The 18,985-nt window shown below is 40.2% G+C and overlaps 2 protein-coding genes across 2 annotated transcripts in view; one reads left to right on the plus strand and one right to left on the minus strand.

The window, feature by feature from the left end:
* Positions 1–2,291, minus strand: part of aldh1l1 (aldehyde dehydrogenase 1 family, member L1) — a 31,687-nt gene extending 29,396 nt beyond the window's left edge. Inside the window, exon 1 of the mRNA XM_061041509.1 lies at positions 2,160–2,291. The gene's annotated coding sequence lies outside the window, so the exon portion shown is untranslated. The remainder of the gene's footprint in view (positions 1–2,159) is intronic.
* LOC132977113 (zinc finger and BTB domain-containing protein 49-like) overlaps positions 1–18,985 on the plus strand; it is a 273,628-nt gene that overhangs the window by 20,055 nt on the left and 234,588 nt on the right. The window lies entirely within an intron of this gene.

An 18,985-nucleotide genomic window follows, 5' to 3' on the forward strand; every position in this document is an offset into this window, starting at 1 on the left:
TTTATATTTAATGATTCTAAAGGAAGCAGCTGAATATTTGGCAGCAACATTGAGTCCGAGACAGATTTCCCCAAGCGGACATTTCTGTGTGAGGTTTTCTTTTGGTGCATTTTTTTTTACATTGTAGCAAGTACTTTTTAAACCCTGATCAACAGAAATATCACATTTAGTTCCAGCCTTTTCACTGGCTGCAGGACGTTTAATGCTCTAAGGGGCCACCGGCATCAATCATGGCAACGACATCCGAGTATGCTCGGTAGAGTTCAGACACAAGTCACAACCCGTCTGTGCTGCCTTGGAGATGTTCATGCATGTGTTGAGAAATATCATGCTCAGTGGTTGGAGAGGTTACAGAGACTCTCTCACACTTTATGCAAACATTTCAAAGTGTCACCACAGGGTCCAAAGATCACAGAGAGCAGCGGGGGCTCTCGACATGTAACTGCAGATTCTGTAAGTTAACCAGGCAGAAGACACACGTCGACTACTGTAGCATTCCTGTGCTGAAATGTACTCAAGAGTTCATACACTTTATGAAACTCTAACAGCACAAACTGAAATGTCATGTGTTAATATTACACGCAGAGTGATATATATATATATATGTTTTTGCATGTGTTTGTCATTCTGCAGCTTCTCTGTCATGTTTCTGTCTGTGTGTTTGGAACAGTCGTCCCGGCAACGCCTCCAACTTATACAAAACGCTGCAGCACGTCTGCTAACCGGGACAGAGGAGTCAGACATCAAATCAAACGTAAGACTCTCTTCAGTGTCTTGTGTCTGCTTCAGGGTTGATTTTATTGATTGTTTTTAGTGGTTTTGAAATGGATTAGCACCCCTCCTATCTTGATGATAACTCTTGCACTATCACACTCCAGTTCGACCACTCAGGTCAACGAACCCCACTGCTCCTGGAGGTCCCGAGATCCAAACTTCAAAAATAGAGGCGATCGAGCCGTTGCAGCGGCTGATCCTACAAGCTCCCGAAATCAGTCTTGGTCTCACGACCCGGTCTCGAGGCCGCTTTTTGAAGATCTCGGTCCCGTCTCGGAATCGATATCATTTCTGCTTGGTCAGGTCTCGGTCTCAGACTCCGGATTTTAAATCAAGACCATCACTGAAATGCTATTTTTCCCACATCAGTACTGTAACTGGAAGGAAAACGCCTCTTAATAAAAGAACAAATAACTTCAATTCAATAATAACTTCTTTTTTTTTTTATCCCCCGGTTACTGCGGCAACCTCTCGGGTATGTCTTGGTCTAGGTTAATGTGATCTGGACTACAACACTGCCTACAAGTTGTCTTACTCCCATGAGAGCTGTTTATTTTTTTAGTCACTGCTGACGACACATCTCTTCTCAATGGCCTTTAATTCTAGTTCACGGTGGTATTACATAAAGTATATCTTACAGAACATGTGTTATAACTATTCTGTTCCTGCTTCTTAACCTCTGTTCTTCGTTTTTATTCTCAGATTTGTTAAATTCTTGAGTTTCATTTTACTTTTTGTGCACGATCGTGGTTGTGGATGCCCTTGTCCTTCACTGTTTCTCTTGGTTGCACAGCCCTGCAGTCCATGTGGGTTATTTTAAAAGTGCTTTATAAATAACTCGACTTGACTTTCACCACTTAAATGAAAAACTCGTGTGATCAAAGCTGCACAACCATCTGCGCAAACTTATCCCAGAACGTGCTCAGTAACCATGACTGTGCGTGTTTGATTGTAAGGAGGTGACCCCTGAACATGAAAGAGGCAGAATCTACGAGCCCCTGTCAACCAATCAAAACCCCTTATAGCTCGTACCTTCGGCGTTGACCAATGAGAAGCACGCAGCGGCTGAAAGGACTTGACAGCTCACTGAAGCGACAACGTTCAGACTTTACAGTTACAGATCTCAAGTTTGTGCACAAAAAAAAAAACATCCTTGTAATCATCACACATTATCCACATCTTTCTTTTTTTTTGTGCATGTTGAGTTATGTCACCGTCCTCTACAGCTGCTGCAAACAACTCAAAACAGCTCCTAAAATAACTTTTTGTATACAAAGCGGCAAATAAGACACCTGTACCATTGCCTGTTTATATTAAGGTACTTTTAAGAGTTATTATTCGTGCATCAAAACAATAGCAGATAGTAGTGAAGTTAGTGTTCTTACCCCCGCCTGCAGATCCAAAGCTTCTCCGCTTGCCTCGAAAGAGAGATCGGACAGAGACCGTTGCTTTTAATTTCCTTCCAGCAGACACACATGCAGCTCCCCCAATTACATAACATGCAAATAAAGCCGAGTGATTGGACGGGACGGGCCGTGAGGCTGCAGGAGGGGATCGACCAATCAGCTGCTCCAAGCTTTCAATGAGTCCATCCACCCGGAATGTCAGCCAAGAGAAAACACTCCAACTTTACAATAAAGGACCGGAAGTAGTCGTTCTTTATTTTTTCTAACATTTTCCTGGCTTAATTAGTAAAGATAAAGAATTATTTCTGTATAAATATTGGTCCATGAATCTTTAATAAGCCTCAGTGATTATATCTATTATTAGCTTCTGGACGTCAGGACTCATCATTTTGGACCAGAGACATCCAAGATTTATAAAGATATGAAAATCCAAAAGTTAAAAAAGCACCTTTCATTCTTAAAAATATTATATAGGATTATTTTATAATATATGTATTGCATTATTTTATATTCATTTATTTTTTTATTTTTGTGTATTATTGTATAGCCTACAGAGCCCCTGAAGTCCTAAAAATATACTTTGTGCGCACAAGATTTTTTACTTTTGGGACTTCAGGGGCTCCGTATATATTTGATTTGATTTGATTATTCCCAACATGTAATATAAGACAAAGGTGAACATTAAAAAAAAACCTGACAGAAATATAAATAATTATTACAAACAGTGGAAAGTATAATTCACTAAGCTATGACATGTCCGAAAAGGAGTGGGAAGAAGTAAACACTTATTGAATCCCTCCCCCTCTCCATCTATTCAGATAGCTTGTATTATATTTGTAAATTAAGATTATAATATAATATAATATAAATGTATATGTTTATATAGGCTTATGTATCTTTTAAATGTCAAGTTATGAATAAATATATAAATGACCTACAGATTCTAAATAATATAATAACAAAAACAACAGCAACAAAAAGAAAACCTATATAAGAATTTAGTTGAGAAAACAAAAGGGTCAGTTGGGTCAGAGTGAATGAAGGACTTTGACTTTTCTTTCTTTTGTTGTCGATTTGTGTTCTACATATTTTTATTTTTAATTTTTATATTTTTTTATATTTTTGAAATAAAGACATCAATCTACAATCCATCAGTGGAAAATATTTTCAATATTCAATATGTCTTTTCCATGAAGCCTTACTTACAACAACTATCATTTCTGTTTTGTTTTTTAAATGAAATTTCAAAAAGTCAGTCAACAGTTTAGTCAGACAGTTGACGGTCCTGACTCAGACCTGATTCATATGGAGAACAATCCTTTAATGGAACGTCTCTTTGATCATGTTTTTTCTTTGTCTTAATTTCTCTTTAAAGCGAGTGAAAGGAGGAGACAAGTTACTTAAAACAGATAAATGTCTCAGACTCCATTTTTTATGTACTGTATGGGTTAGATTATATTGGTCCTACAGAATTATTAATTCACTACTAACACATTTATCTCAATCAGAAATATAAATTCATTACAAACATATTCATCAAGTCATTTCTGATGTGTTGATATTAATAAAAAAAAACTTTTAAGCTGAACTTTAGTGGAGAATAATAAGTCGTCCTCCAACTCAAGTTTGTTATGAACTTTTCTAGTCTTCTGACTACTCACAGCGCTTTTACACTGCAGGTCACACCTACACATTCACACACTGATGGCAGAGGCTGCTGTGTGAAGTGACCATCAGTATTGACTAATCCTATTCATTCACACCCCGCAGACGAAGCAGTGGGAGCAACTTGAGTTTAAGCGTCTTGCCCAAGGATAGAAACCACCGACCTATATGAACCTCAAGGATACATCGCTTTGCGTCCGAGTTGGGGATCCAACCCCGGACCTTCTGGTTAAGAGACGACCGACTCTACCACTGAGCCACAGTCGCCCTCTTTATGTGCAAGAATAATTTACGATGAAGCAGAGAGAAGATAAGACAGCGCTGTTAGTCATTGAACAGCTGTGTTATCTAAAGATCAAAGTGTGTCAAAACCTGAGCGCCCGTAACAATCACTTCTGGAGCTGGTTGTTGACACACCAATCAATGCAATGAATCTGTTTCACAATGTCTCTTAGGTCACTGCCGTACACACTGGGACTATGAGGTTGAGTAGGAGAAGCATGACTTTGACCGGTTTGAGCTCAGGCTAATAACTCTTAGAAGTTATTCACAGATGAATCTGGAGAGAAAGGATCATAACTGACTCTGGGAGCTGATAAGGTTGGTGTTTATGTTTTCTGCTCCTGTTGAAGAAAAAAGGTCAGAGGGCAGGAGGGTCAAAGTCTCGCATGTGGACAAAGGGCAGCAAAACAACAGAGCTGCAAACCTGCAGACATTCAACGCCACACAGGAAAAGTTATTGTGTAGAGCAGAAAGAAATTATTATTATTATTATTATTATTATTATACCAACTGCATGTTGTCATACAGTAAATCTGTAGAAATTCAAGTTTCCTATTTTTTTTCTTTTTACTGACGTCTTTTAAATATTTACACCAAAGAGATGCACTCATAAAAGCAGCACATATTTTTTTATTTTTTTTGTATTACTTTTCAATCAGAAGAGGCAGGAAAAAATGTTTTTGATGATTAGACTCTGTCATGATGACTTCATGCTCTCAGAGAGGTAGTGGGGTAGAATTAACAAGACTATAAAAGTGTACTCATCTTGTTTACAATTTCTGGCTGAATCATCTCAAACTGTTTCAAATTGTTAAAAGAAAAAAAAGAAGAAATCTTTTTATCATTTTTTTGTCTTTCTGATTTTTAAACACAAGGGGGCAGCAGTGTACCAGAAAACAGCTGATACTCAGGCCCATGACTCTGAACCAAAGAGAGGACTTGTGCACAAGTTCAACCACTAGGTAATGATTCTGTACACCTTACTGTAAACAAGTATGTCTCAATATGTTCTATTTAAACTGAAGAGATGCTTAAACATATCAGGGGATTTTCATTTGCTCTGGTTTACTCAACATCTGACTTTGCATATTATTATTATTTTTTTAACAAACACCCCATAGAGCAAAGGTCGTTGAGCATCACACTGATCACGTATTCGTTCCTGGAGCCTCACCAATCATAGAGATACAAATGTTTCCTCTAAAAGCAGAAGAGGGAAAGTTATAAAAGAACTGGTCACCCTCTTTGAGAATGAAAATGATCTGCCACTTAATTGGTTGTTCAAACCGTAGATACTGGTATTATGATGGGGAAAAGAGGGTCAAGGGGCTCACCAGAATCTTTATAAATCATCTTTCACAGAAGTACTTTATTAGTTTTGGAAGAAAAATGTAATTTTGTTATTTAGTAATGTTGCAGCTGCACTAATCCCTGACCTTGACATTAGCAGTTTGACTAAAACAATCCTTTGTCATTGCACTCACTTACTCACGATTAAAGGGTCTTATCCTCCCTCTACAGCTGAGATATTTTCACATGCTGATGGAAAACCAGAGTTGAAGGCTCATAAGACCAACCTGAGTATGAAATGGTTTAAGAAAAAAAAAAACCCAGAAAAGACTGTGATGGCATGAGCAGATTTTCCTGTGCTTTAAAAAACTGAAGGTGCAGAGTTTAATGGGAGAGAGTGTTAGAGGAAAAATAATAAATAGTTTAAGGAGTTTAGATGTTTTTGAAGATAAAACCACACTCCAAAGTTCTCTATATTTCAATTTGTGTGTTTGGATTTAAAATACAATTATTTGTGATCATCGCCCGAATGACTACAGTCCACCTAAGAGAAGAAAATCAGTACTTAACTTCATTTGAATGAATCCCACATGTAAAGCTTTTTCTTTTTACTTTTAGTCCGCGTAACAGTAACAGTGGAAGCAGTCAGCCTGAAAAAAAGTTCCAGTTCTCTGAGTCTAGACAAAATTTCTGATTAATTGTAGTCCTAAAGGGCTTCATAGTTCACATTTAACTCCAAAAATGGAGGTCTACAAATATTTAGCAGATCATGGTTAAATAAATCATCAGTGTTTCCACAACCTGAACGAATGTAGCACTGTAAAACAACACACACACACACACACACACACACACACACACACACACACACACACACACACACACCCTGTATATTTAAATATAAACATATGCTTTGTATACAGCAGCATGCTGGCAGAGAGGAGGATCCACTGTAGTCTGAAGTGTTGACAGGAGCTCCACATATCCATCATTCAGATTATAATTATACTGTGTGTGTGTGTGTGTGTGTGTGTGTGTGTGTGTGTGTGTGTGTGTGTGTGTGTGTGTGTGTGTGTGTGTGTGTGTGTGTGTGTGTTCCATCCTGATTGGCTGGGAGCTCTCCAGTGGGGTCGCTGTTGTGTATCCAGGCCTCTGAGTGTATTTTCACACCAAACTCGGTGCTCCACACTGCTGGAGATTCACTGCCTATAAATACACTGCGTGCACAATATGTCCTCCATCAGCCTTCCTGGAATAAACTGACCCCCCCCCAACACACACACACTTACACTACCTCACTACCCCCGGGGTGTAATTAACAATCTACAGCATTCAAGGAAATCATGGAAAGAACAAACATAAATAGAAGCATCAACTTTCCGTGCTTCTCCTCAGGTTAGTGAATAATCCATCGTATTTGAACTCAGCCTAAGAGGACATTCTCTCACTTTCATCTTCTTCCACGGCAGGTGAAACAAACCCCGCCATGCTTGTTTCGCCGCGGCACGTGAATGACTCGCTCACAGCTTAAGAACCGTGAAAAAAGTCACAACGACGGGAACACAGTGTAAGTGATTTAACACGCATGAGAGAAAGAGGGCTTTTATTTAAGAGCTCTGTAAGTGTGTGCAATGTGCTCCAAGTGTTTACGTGTTGGCATCCCGTGACTCTCCGGCCATGTTCACCTTGGCGCTGGGGCAGTGGATGGCAGGCACCCCGAAGGTATAAAAATAATATACAGCCCAGTTAATAAAAATCCAGGACGCTGCCGGGGGGGGGGGGGGGGGGGGTTTAGACCAAAAAGCCTTACATAATGCCATCCAGCAGGAGAGCCAAGGGGGAAAGGAGACACGGCCGGCATTGGGTGAGGAGGCAACAACAATGACTTTACTTTTTTTCTTTTTTAAATGAGACACCAGTGGATTGTTAGAGCTCTTGTTTCTCAAAGTTGAAGCCACGTTTCTTTAAAAACCTTGTTGCTAAATTCTCGTCCAACACTTCCCTGACTGACTGACTGACTGACTGACTGGTCTCCGCCATCTGCCATAATGAAAAAAACACTTTCACTCCTTTTTTTTCCCCCCCTCCAAGAACAGTGCCCTCTCTCAGCGTTTCACAAAATTCCCACCAATGTTGTACACTTCAGGTGTAAAGAACATCTCTTCTTCTCTTTAACGGCCGTATGTCTTTATGGTGTTAAGCCAAAGCCCTCAAAATTTATGTCGCAATAAAACCAGGACTTACACACACACACATAGCATAAAGCAAACCCCTGAGGGCTAAGACTTTAGGACACATTGAACATGTGCGTCAGCCACCTTTTTGGCAGCCTATATGCAGCATGACTGATGTTAAAGTCCCTCTTCCATTACTGAGCAGGTGTTTCCCTTCACAGCGCTCCTTCTCTGTCACAGTGACAAGCCTTCCCAGCTGTTTGGTCCCATTAGTCTCTGCTACACTATAAATCCCCTCTCTGTCACACAGTGCACGTGATGACCACTGATTCTTTATGTGCTCTATTCAGCTGTGAGATACTGAGAGGAGATTTAACCTTCAAACATATACCTGCAGCAAAGACACAAAAAACATTATCAAAAAGCGAGTCAGGGAAAGGTTGACCCCAAAGTCTGCGGAGCTGCAGAACTTATTTCAGAGTGCTGAATAAATCAGAAACTTCTTGCGTTGGCAGTTTTTTTTGTTTTTTTTGGGGGGGGGGGGGGGAGGGGGGGAGAAGAACGGTCTGCCAGAGACAATTCACTTATCGCTCGAGGGCCGAGCCAAAGAAAACCATTAGAGTCTGAATCAGATGAGGTGAAATGTTTTGGAGGAGCATACCCTGCATGCGAACAAACCTCTAAGATATTGGAAAAGACAGGCATGCAGGAAATACACCAGACACAACTTTGGCAAAGCGTCTTTGAGCAAGTGGAATACATATGTTTTAAGCATAAAAGAGCATGAAAAATTTGTTTTAATAGGCTTAAGATCCTAAATCATCAGTTATCATCACATTTACTCTAACAAATCTTCATGATCTGAGTCATAGCGCCTCGCGTGTGTCCTCTTTACTCTCTCTTCCCTTCTGCTGAGACAGTGCGGGGGACGCGGAGCTGCAAGCCTCGGTCTGACTCCGGCTCCGCATGGCTCTCCAGAGGCCTCCTTGAAGAAACAGCAGTGGTGAATTTCTGGCTTGCATGATAACTGCTGATGAAACGCTCAGCCTTTGCCTCGCTTAGGGACCGTGATAAAAATACTTCTCACCCCATCATTACTTCCTCCTCTGTGCATGTCACAATAAAACGTGCTCCCGACTGAAAGTGGAGCTCTGTCTCTGAAATGAGCTGTCATCGTGTCACGTCAACAAGGTTACTCAAAAACGGAGTTCGATCTACTGTACATATTTATTTTCATTTACATCCTTGGTAAAGTCACACTGAGTGAAATAGCAACTGCTAGCACTCCAATCATGATCATTCAAAGTGCAGTTCAATACATTTCTACCTCTAGGACGATTTGATTAAATGCTAACTTTAGCGTTTCCAGCTAACTCACCAGTGAAAATCTCCACACTGTGAAAACTATACTGTGAAAGCTGTGGTTCTCAACTGGTACAGCCTCAATCAGATTGATTTAATGTAAATTTATGCGGTTCGGATCCAAGACGGTAAAAAAATAAACGTGACAGAACAAAAAAACTGAACAAGTCCAACATGTTTTAAAAAATGCTTCACAGAATGTTTTTTTTTCTTCCAGGCAAACATTCATGTCTCCGCGACCCACTTTTGGGCAAACCCACCAGTTGAGAACCACAGGTTTAAAGATGATTGAAACGTATACGTGTGTGCATATAGATATAGATATGTGCATTTATTTCTCTACATATCAGAATCAGAATCAGAATCAGAAATACTTTATTAATCCCAGGGGAAAATGTGTTTTCTACAGTTGCTCATAACACCAAAAATCAGTAGGAAGTACAGATAAGTTCACAATATAAAGTAAAATAAAAATAGTAATAACAACATAATAAGCACCAAGTGAAAGCAATAATAAAGTAGTAATAATAATAAGCTATGTTCAAGCGCAGGTAATTAAGAATATATAATATTTACAAATATGAATATACACTGATGGAATAACATACTCTTATATTTACATTTTTTGGGGGCTTTTTTTGCCTTTATTCAATAGGACATTTGTAGACAGACAGGAAATGTTGGGAGGAGAGTGTGGAGATTTGAACCCACAGCCACGGACACTGCGACAAGGACTATGGCCTCTGCACATGGGGCAACCGCATGGACAAAACCGCTAGGCCAACTGGCGCCCCCTATATTTACATTCTAAAAACTAAATGTAAAAAGCTTTAAACCTCTGAATCCATATATTAATTCAGTGACAACAGAAATGATCAGTGGAGTATTATGTGGAGTTTATTAACAGAGTGCCTGATCTACATCATATTTGTCTAATCAATGATGAAGTGTCTGATAGCACAACTGACTTAAAACAGAAATCAAGGCTCTAATAGTCAGTTTGTCTGAATTTGTAAATGAAATAAAACATGCAGAGACGAGTAAATTCATAAAAGATAAATATTCATTCTGTAGAGATGATGTGATAATAAACTATTGACAGAAAGTCTTTGGCACTTGAACTCTACTGGGAGTTAGGGCGATCGAAGGATGTCTGATCCAATCATCCTGCTGCTGTCAGATTTTAATATCTGTTCTCTCTCTCTCTTCTGCAGTCAGTCTGTCAAATCAGTGCAATTCCATCTCCTGTGTTCAGGTCCAGCTCCTCAGAAGTCCACTCCTCATCACATCCCGAATCCTTCCTTCAACACCATCAGGGGGTTTCGCTGTACGTACGCCCACATGAACACATCATGACCGAATGTATTCACCAAAGAGATTGCACATTTCTCTTTCTCAAACTTGTTAAATAAAATACTTTTCTTCTTTTTTTTTTTTAAGATTTATTTTTGGGCTTTTTTGTGTCTTTAATGGAGAGATAGGACAGTGGATAGAGTTTGAAATCAGGGAGAGAGAGAGTGGGGAATGACGTGCAGTAAAGGAGCCACAGGTGGGATTTGAACCTGGGCTGCGCGCACCAACCACTGCACCAACAGCGCCCCAATAAAATACTTTTTTTTTTACTCATAATTAACTCTCTCCTGATTTAAATGTATCTTGGAGCCCCCACACTTGCATCTAAAAATCTGACCCCCCCAGGACCCTGTGAAAAGGTTTTCACCTGCCCCCCCCCACATTCCCAACACTTACTTTCAGGCAGCAGAGTGATCGGGCTGAGTGAGGCCACCTGGGTCTAATTGGACTCAGAGTGGAGCCTTCAGGTTGTGTAGTGTTTCTAGTTTGACCTAAGTAGACTTAAATAAAACAGATTTCATTCTTATCATTGTTAGTTTGTATTCAGCTTCAGCGTCACACTTTGACATATTATCATGTTGCTGTTTAATGATTTACTGTTGTTTCAGTGGGAATTTCATTCTTTGGCTTCCCTTTCTCCTTGCAATGGTTTGCTCCAATTAGGGCAGGGCCAAGAGAGGGATGAAGGCAGACTATTCCATATGGTGTGTAAATTGTTGTTTGTGGCAGCTTGCTGTGAGGCTGTGTTTTCTTTCACTTTAATTGGTCTCGTTGCTTTTTATTAATTTACCAACGACACATGCTAAATTAATCCAACACTTTCTGCCTCCTGAGGAATTCTTCTACAACATCATCATTTTTGTTCACCGCCTGTGCCGAACACCTCGAAGAATTACAACCTGCATTACTACAGACCTACATTAACAAAGTGATTCATTGTCAAAAATGAACATCAATATTACTTTATTTAATTATAACCAGATATAAAAGTGTGACCTGAGAATTTCGAGTGCATTTTCACAAAGTTTTACCAACAGAGCTTTACAGAAACTATCCAGTACGGTTATTTAAGATCATCATTTTGACAACCTCAGAGCAGACAGAGCCTCATGCCAACCCGATCTTTGGCGTCCCGCCCATAGACCATTGGTTCCCAACTTGGGTCTGGGCAATACAAGGTCGGGAAACAATGGTCTGTGAGACCCCTTTCACTGGGAGAAAATAAGTCCATGGAAATAATTTCTGATCAGAAATAAAGTCACCAAGTCAGGATTGAAATCTGAAAAGCAGTCGGCTGTGCTTAGTACTCGCACAATAGGGAGAGCATATTTTCAATCCTCCAAATGTGACAGTTTAATTTTCCCACAAACTGCACATGTATGAGTTTATGGTACATTTGGATTTTTCATCAGTGCACCTTTCAACCACATGGAAAGTGCCTCAGCAGACAAAAAAATACTGTCTCCCAAGATCAACCAAAACTTCATTTCAAAAACACCAATAAGCACAAAACAGATCTGTGATCTGCGCGGCACTGGTCACAAAAGGTGGTAGGCAAAGGTGACCTCCTGAGCAGCCTGTTTAAGTTTGTTGTCACCTGCGTTTGCCTCATTGAAGTAGATCACAACAGTGCTACTTTCAGGCTGTAACCCTGTAGCCTGTGTTTACTCGTTTTTATAAGGCTTAGCATGTTGGCATGTCACCGTGGGCGACTGAAAATTGACACTTCTAGTGAGTGCAAAACACAGAATATTCATTCAATCAAGCTGTAACTCTCCTGGAGCTCTTTGGAAATTGTGATTCCTTTTCGGCATGACAGCTAGCCTACCTGTTGGTATTATAAGATAGAGGCTAGCTAAGCGACAGCCGCAACCCCGAGATTTATTGACACAGGTACAGACAAATCAGTATTTAACAGCAAAAGCCTTGGCAATGACATGGTTGGTAAATACAGAAAAATCATTGTGTATTGTTCTGGTATTTCAACTGGTTTAATCAGGGACAGGGGCCGTTCAAAACCAGGACATATTAATGTCGGTCCCGGACAAAGCGGGACAGATGGTCAGCGTATCACCAGAAATCTTCAGGATTTTTTTAGTTGTCCTAGAAATAATTTAAAAAAAAAACACAAGATAATAAATTAGTGCAAGGTGGCCAATGGGTGAACAACTGTGAATCACAGCAACAGAACCCTGGAAGAAGCCAAACTGTGTGACGCAGATGTGCCACAAGCTCTCCACTTGTTTCTGTGCTCATGTTAAACAGTTTGTGCAGCAGACTGTACAAAGTCTTCTTTGCTTATTTTGGCTCGTCTTCCTGGCTGGGAGGAGAACACTGTTTTGGTGGAATATGAACCACTTTGAAAGTATTTTCGTCTGCATGTATTTGCATATATGTGTGTGTACAAACTCTGGCTGTGATACCACCTACTCACCTGTATGAATGTGTGTGCGATTAGTGGCCTAAATTACCCATCAGTTTTGGGGTACAGAAAAAGGAAAATCTTCACTTGAAGGACATATTTCAAAGACATATGATGACTTATGACAGATTCTGATGAATGGTTCTTTTTGTGATTCCTGTATTTATGTCCATTGTTGTTGTTCAGTGTCTCATGTCTGAAACCCTGTAATTGTTCTGCTGCCTGTCTTGAGCCAGGACGCTCTTGTAAAAGAGATTTTTAATCTCAATGAGACTTTTTCCTGGTTAAATAAAAATAAATAAAAATATTCCCAAATTATTCTTTTGTTGAAGAAATGTCCTAATTCAAAAAAACTGCAGAACATGCTAGCTGGCATCAAAAAGCAAGCTGACTGAAGCAGGAAGCAAAACAAACACAGCCATGGCGACGGCAGAAAGCGCAAAGCATAAAGTCAGATGGGCTTTAGAAATGGAGGACCGACGCGTTGATTTGTGGCAACAACACAAGTGTTTTACCATGTTTGTTTACTCTCAAGTCGAGTTTTGAGACTGGAGACTCTGGTTGTTGGTGAATGAATATGTTGTGCTGTGCTGAGTTGGTCGTCTCGTTGCACACCACACCACTGTAAGAACAAATCTGTTAAATTTGTCATTATTTGTCGTCATGCATGGCGTCTTTCACGATTTCAAAATCGCTACAGATTTTGAAAATCTTTTAGTCTGCCAGGCTTTATCTGTCTCTTTAAATAAAGGTAGAATATCTGTACCAAACTATTTTAGTACATCATGTGCTGGGGGGCTGTTTCATGTGATTTAAATGCAGTGTCATCAATCAAGTCATCCTAAATGCCCGTCCTGTTGGTGTCGACACTTAGTACAAAAACAGCTTAATAGACGACGTACCACATGCCTGGTTGGAAGCTGTGAGTTTACAAAGCCTTAAATAACACAGTTGGACTGCGGTCAGCTGCTGGAGGAGTTCAGTCCACATATCTGTGGACACAGGCTTTGCTTAAAGTAGTTTTTGGACTTGAAGCAGGTCTGAAAAATGCACCGAATCCAGCCTCCCTCCTGTGATGTGTTCTGACTGTTTATTTGCCTGGCAGGGCCCTTGAAACCGACCTGCACTTTCCACGCTCCAGATTTAACCGTAGATGTTCCTCCAACTCACCTGGGGCTTGTTTTCTGACCCAGAACTTCCCTGCAACTCTTAGCTGGTATTTATTTTTGAGCTGAAAGGTATCATGGGTCTGTTTGTGGATCTTAAATTGGTCTCAGATAATGAGGAATGTAGTTGGAAGTGGGGCACGATTTATTGTAAAAGATGTGGGCTACCTGAATGTTTTACTGTGGAAAAAATATGCAGGACTGTGTCTAGAACCAAACAGGCGTATGTTCATTTCACATCTTTGCACATAAATATGAGACCTCAGGACGTGACGCCATTTGCAGCTATTTTTTCTGGAAGCACTTCATCAGAACGTCGAGCAGGCCCGAGAAAAAGAGGGACAACATTTGTTGTCAATTTAGCCCCCGCTCCCAGATGAAAGCAGCTCAGTGGATTTATGGCACCACGGTACAGGCTGCCATGTGCTGGAGGTATGCTGCTTCATGTGGATGTGAATACTTAGCAGGCTTATGCTGCCATGGCTTCCTATTTAGTGCATCTGAGCAGCGTACCGAGCTTGGCTCTGCAGTGAGCTGGTGTCATCTGAGAGAATCATTTAGTGCTTATATCTGTTTCAGTACAACGTCTTTAAATCCAAAAGTGTCTTGCTGTGGAACTCGTTGCAACTGCCAACAAAGTGGTTTCAATTGGATTTGACTTTTGGAAATCTCTCTGGCTTACATAACGTTGCAGTCCTGTGTGCAGACGGTGCCTGTTGGTGTACGTTTGAACCTCAGATCTCTTATAGCCCGATGCATTCAGCCAGTCTTTAACGTGTTTGTAGTGTCTAAGATAATGAGTCGTGCAGTCCCTGTACGTTGAACTCTTGTGAATGTTTAAAATGGCCAGTGCTCAGATGCCAGCAGACCTCAAGCTGAGCCGGAGCCAGAGGCCCCCCTGTTCATTTCAATCAGGCCTGTAATCACTCACAAGCAGCAGTGCAGAACAATGAAATCCAAAATTACATTCTGGCCGGGGAAAAAGTTCACCAGGATCCAAGTTCCTGCATTGTATCACTGGATGGAGTTTTCGTCCATCCAAGTTCCTTATTATGTGTTTCAACTATTGTACCCACACACACACACACACACACACACACACACACACACACACACAAACTGTATGCAACTAAATGTGGCACATTGGAAATTAAATGGGATTCCCACCTCACACAACTAAAGTGTTAGACCTCATGATGCCAATGTGTTGATTACATGTTTCACAAGAAGATCTTTGACAGCTTTAGTGAATCCATTTGAATGCTTTAATTAGCTTTCAGGCTTCTGCTCTTGCACCATAACTGACAGTAATTGTTATAAAATAATCTTCTAATGATTAATATGAGTTGTCTAATGTGGCAAACCGTGGCCTAACACAAAGGCTGTTTGTCATGATTTGCTCTTTAGTTTTGTATTTTTGTCTATTTCTAAGTTTGGTTTCCTTGTTATACATCCTAGTGTTGGTTGTTTCCCTTGTGTGTCTTTGTCTTTCATAGTTTAGTCTTTAGTGTTTCATGTGTTATTTTGTAGTTCTCCTCAGTGTTTCTTCCCCTCTGCGTCAGATCATTGTCGTATGTCGGTGTTGCTAGTTGTCAGAGTTGCCTCGTGATTCTCTGTTTGTGATCTTTGTGGATTTTTGTTGAACACTTTAAAAGTAAGTTGTTGTTGGCCTTTTGCCTTTTTGTTTTAAATAAATACTTTTAGTTTGATTCTGCACTTGGGTCCACCTCCTTTTGTTTTTTCAACACCCGTGACACTGTTGGCTGTTCTACCTAAAACACCAAGAAGACATGTCGGTAAAGTTTAGACTTCAAGTTTTTTACAGAGTTCAGAACCCTGATATTTATAGCAATAAATACAAAAGGTCTCTTTTGAAGGAAGGAAAACGGACCACATACAAAAGACAAAATTGAAGAGGAGATTAAAAAAAGGGCAGTTGGACACCAGTAGCACTATAGGGGGAGTAAAGTTTCAAAAACAGCTGTTTTTCTTCAGGCAGAGGGGCATGTATGTGGTGTGACTTGCCAGTGAAAACGTAAAGCCCTGTGATTTTTTTTTTAATGTAGCGTATATTTACCCTGACATTGTTTTTTTTAGCTCAGTTTTTCTTAAAATGAGTTAAATTACATGTAGCAAATGAAACTATACTGCATAGCCGTATAGCCTAGCTTCAGTGCCTGCCCTCCAGCCGCTCTCTCCTTAAAGGGGCAACGCTGACCAGCGTCTCGTGTGGCTAATAAACCTACTTTTGACCAGAGGTGTCAGGTAACTAAGTACAAATACTTCATTATCTTACTTAAGTAGACATTTTGGGTATCTATACTTTACTGGAGTAATTATTTTTCAGCCGACTTTTTACTTCTACTTCTTACATTTCCACACAATCATCTGTACTTTCTACTCCTTACATTTAAAAAAATAGCCTCGTTACTCCTATTTCATTTCGGCTTGTTTTCATCCCGGCTTGTCGTCCTTCAAAAAAACACAAAAAAAACCTATCCAAATAAATCGCTCCAGCTGGATAGAGTGAATTTGATTGTGGTTGGATGAGAAGTATAAACATATAGCATTCCGACACGCTGTGGCGCGGCCTAAGCTTTTGTCCTTAATGGCATTGTTTCCCCCCTTACATTACTTTTACTTTTATACTTGAAGTAGTTTTGAAACCAGTACTTTTACACTTTGAGTAAAACGCTTGAGTTGATACTTCAACTTCTACAGAAGTCTTTTTAAACCCTAGTATCTATACTTCTACCTGAGTGATGAATGTGAATACTTTTGACACCTCTGCTATTGACGAGTATACTTCATACAACCCCACTTTAAAAATACCACACTATCCCTTCAACCTCTTGTTTCCAGCCGTGGAAAAAGACACATTTCTCCCTGTGAGAACGTCAAATAACCCTTTCTACACGTGGGAATCAGTAAAATGACATGTTTACGTAAATGAAAGCTGTGTGTGTATCAAAGTGCATCTATGTTTGCCATCTATTACTTACTGGGTACAAACTCATTCAGTCGTGTCAATCACCCAGTAAAGACAGCCATTCACCAACGCACGTCGGCAACAAGACGTGACATCATACCCCAGGTTTCCATGGTGAAACACATATTGGGCGACACACTGTTCCATAGTACACCATACAGTACACACACTGTTTTCTACCAAACAGACTTTGACAAGCCAGCCTGTCTGTTGCCTCGTGCAGAGTCACCGCAGACTTAAAAAAAAAAAAAAAAAACACAAACCCACTTCAGTTGTACTTTTTAAAGCAGCGATTCATCACGCTCGCAGGTTACGCTGGGTGAGCGGTCCCCGGTCTCAGGGCTGACTGGATGAATAAAAGGGGGGGGGAACAGGAGAGCAGTTCTCTGCAGGGACAGAGCGCTCAGTCTGGTGGATGTCGGCCCCGCAGGGTTTGATATCAGTGGTAGCAGAGACGATCCCACCGCTCACACTTAGACAAACATCGGGTTTATCTTGGAGTTGCATAACAAGCCTCCATGTGTTTCCTGAGACGCCATCTGTGCATTTAAACTGAACGTGACTGTATGGTAGCATATCTTAGGGAAAGCCACAGGTCTGTCTATATACATATATCATGTATCTACTTTGAGAAAGTTTGACCCGATGTACATTTTTATCCACACTTGACTTTTCAGCTGTCAATCATTCTTGGCTGGAAAATCTATCTTAAAAAATTGTGGGTATAGGTAACATCCATAAAAAGCTACAGAAATAAATAGGAGGACAACTCTCTATTCACTTGACTGAACATGTGGCAGGACTCGTTACTAGGGGTGTTATTTTCCATCGATCTGGATTGATCCATTATTGGTTGAATAATATCTAATCGCAACAAATGGATAGTCAAAACATGGATCTACAAAGTAATCGGTAAGAAACTTCTTTCAGTTGAAACTCCTGCTGAATGCTGTTTCACAGTTCAAGCACAATGTGAATCATAACTGAACTTTAAAAAATGCTAGCTGCAAGCTAACGATGGCTAGTGGACAAAACAATAAGGATGAAGAAGATATTTAGTCCTTCCTATGAACAAAAATCCTTAGTGGACATTTTTGGGACAAAGTCCTGCTGGGCTGGCCATCCAGCTTTTTTCCGACCATGTTTGGATTTTTCTTTTTCTTCTAAATACAATCGCTGATAATAGAAGTTGGGTAGCTTTGGCAACTTTATGAGCTACTTTATGCTTCTCTTTCTCTCACACTCCACTTCTTTAGAAAATTAATCATTGATCATTTTGAGATTCTGTTCTCAATGTTTTATGTTAAAGGCTTTATATGCGATTTTTTTGATCCAGCAGATGTCGCCCTTGAGCACCAGCATGAAACCAAAACAACTTGCGGTGCATTGTTGTGTTAGCATGCTAATGCTAGCGATCTTTATTATGCTCGTATCTTCACACTGCATGTAAATTTACCTGAAATGAGCGTGATCTAGAAACACAGTTAAGCAGTGAGTACAGTATGTTATTCTTCTTTTCTCTAGTCCCTCAATTAAACAACTTTTACACACGAGGGGAAGGAGTCAGCCGCCGTCCTGGCGATGTAAACAAACTGAAGATAGGACTCTGAAAACTCTGAAAACATCACAGACAGTGGGACTCGGGTGTTACACCCATTGTAGACAGTCATGACTCACAGAGTTATTTTCAGAGGATATACTTGATTTATATTATATTTAAGTGTGAAAAATCACATAGAAAGACTTTAAGCTGTGGCGTCTGCATTACTCTGTGCACAAGGCATTGGCATCAACCAACCTGGGTGCCTACCTCCAAGCCTTACATACACTGGAGTAATGTATCATTAAAAACGATGTATTGAATAACTGCTTTCATAATTTCAGGTCACTAAACTACCTCCAGTAGTTGTCAAATGGTTCACTCCGGACAAAAGTATCCGGACCAAATACTGCCATCCTATCACTAAACCCAACAGGTTTGAATACCTGGTACAGTCCATCAACTAATGCTCTTTGAAATAGATGGTGGATGATTTGAAGGATTAACAAAAGACTTTAGGGGTTTGGGTAGAAATTCCAACTTTGTACTTCAGACATTCAGT

The sequence above is a fragment of the Labrus mixtus genome, chromosome 7 (genome assembly GCF_963584025.1).
Source record: "Labrus mixtus chromosome 7, fLabMix1.1, whole genome shotgun sequence".
NCBI lineage: Eukaryota > Metazoa > Chordata > Actinopteri > Labriformes > Labridae > Labrus > Labrus mixtus.